This window comes from Poromitra crassiceps (assembly GCF_964638095.1).
Source record: "Poromitra crassiceps genome assembly, chromosome: 15".
Taxonomy (NCBI): Eukaryota; Metazoa; Chordata; class Actinopteri; order Beryciformes; family Melamphaidae; genus Poromitra; species Poromitra crassiceps.
In genome coordinates this window covers 13,273,830-13,275,633 of record NC_139634.1, presented here as the reverse complement: position 1 = coordinate 13,275,633, position 1,804 = coordinate 13,273,830, and positions in this window count along the sequence as shown.

Sequence of the window (1,804 nt, the reverse complement as noted above, 5' to 3'; positions counted from 1 at the left end):
TTTCCATCCAATGAGTTTTCTGCATTTTCTTTCGCCGACCTGCACCAGGGTTGGGCCTTTTAGGGGTGGTCTAACTGGTTCTGTTGGGACAAACGCTGCAAACACATTCTAAAAATGGATCTTTACATCTTCTGCCATTTCGCCTGATCACTTCACAAAGCCTGTTGCACAGACCATAAATCATGTCAGACTTAAACCAGTGCCACAGACCAGAGTGAGTGAACCTATACGTGTCTCTGTTTCAGGTTCCTAAGCAAAAATGCATCTTGACTATCCTCAGTATGAAGAGGCTAGTAGGTGGTGTCTTGCCCCTGGTTCTATAACATAACATAACACCACTAGCTTTGATGCATTTACCAGCCAAATACAGGCTGCCGCTGCAAACTTCATCTGCTCTACCAGTCACTCCCAACCGTCACTTGGAGTTTGATTCTAAAAGTGAAACTTGGCTGGTAAATTAATGGTGTCTCCCTTCAGCTGCTATCCACTCATCCTTCCTTCTGCGAGTGAGTAAGGAAGTGCTTCAGAAGGCTGGACTGCCAACCCACTCTTCAAAAAGATGATCAGCGCTCACACTTCAAATGTTCCATGTTGGCATGAGAATTACTCCATGACAGTCATTCTCAGGGAGGGAGACAGGGAGAGAGAGAGATATCGACAGATATGGGGAGAGAGACATATACTGTATGGACAGAGATGGGGAGAGAGAGATATACTGTATGGACAGAGATGGGGAGAGAGAGAGCTTTGGCAGGTTCCTCTCTCTGCACAGTTCCACTCTTGTGTTTTCACAAGTTGACAGAACTGTTATGTAACGAAGGAGGAAGCAGACCGTGGAACCGTCTGGCGGTGCACATTCAGAGTTAATCTTATCGCGAAAACGGCATCTCTCTCCACTAACGACATATTTTGGTTGGTCGTGGTGCGAGAGCAGTCACGGCAGGTCAACACCAGGGCGTGTTCGGGAAAAGTGAAACGTTACATAATGCAGTCAGATTTATTGAGAACTTGAGACATATATACTTAGAAATGATAAGTGGTCTACAAATAGTGGAGTGCAGTCTGCTGAGAAATGTAACCATGGCTCTCAGTGTTTGGTCAAATAGATAAGATTCCGTGAAGGTGCAACACCATGTGGCCTAGGGGCGAAAGTCACACTTCTCTAAGTCTAGAACCAAGGAATAAAAACAAACGTCTGTGAAAAAGGCATAAAGATGTGATTTACCTATGGTAACACAGGATAAAATCCTAAGCCTGCCAATACGCTTGTTATCTACTATCTGTTACTAAACGTTTTTTAGAGTACATAACTTGTTCTTTAAGCTCTGTCTCACTTGTTACTAAACGTTTTTACAGTACATAACTCAGTTGTGTTGCACAAGCTGACTACATAACTCAGTTGTGCTGAGTTGAACAGGGAAGCTGAGTCTATCCTTTACAGTTGGGAGATTTGATTTTGCCCCTCCTTTAATTTAAACAACTGCTGACGCAACAAAAAAGATGACAGCTAGATAAATTGCCTCGAGGCAAACATGGGTAACAATGTCCTATAGGTGCATGATGACATGTTTACGTATCTGCACCATCAAATTCAAATAAGAACATTGATTTGAATCTGAGCAGCTGACAAACTGCAGGATTAATGCAGAATAAACCATACAGAGACAGACATGGATGTAAAACCGGTGTTACTAAGACAACCTGAGCGGGAGAAATGCAAATATTGAAGCTAACATGATGTAATAATAACAGGGAAACACAAAAGGTGTGAGATCGCTTTGATCAAATAGAAAAGGTAGGATTC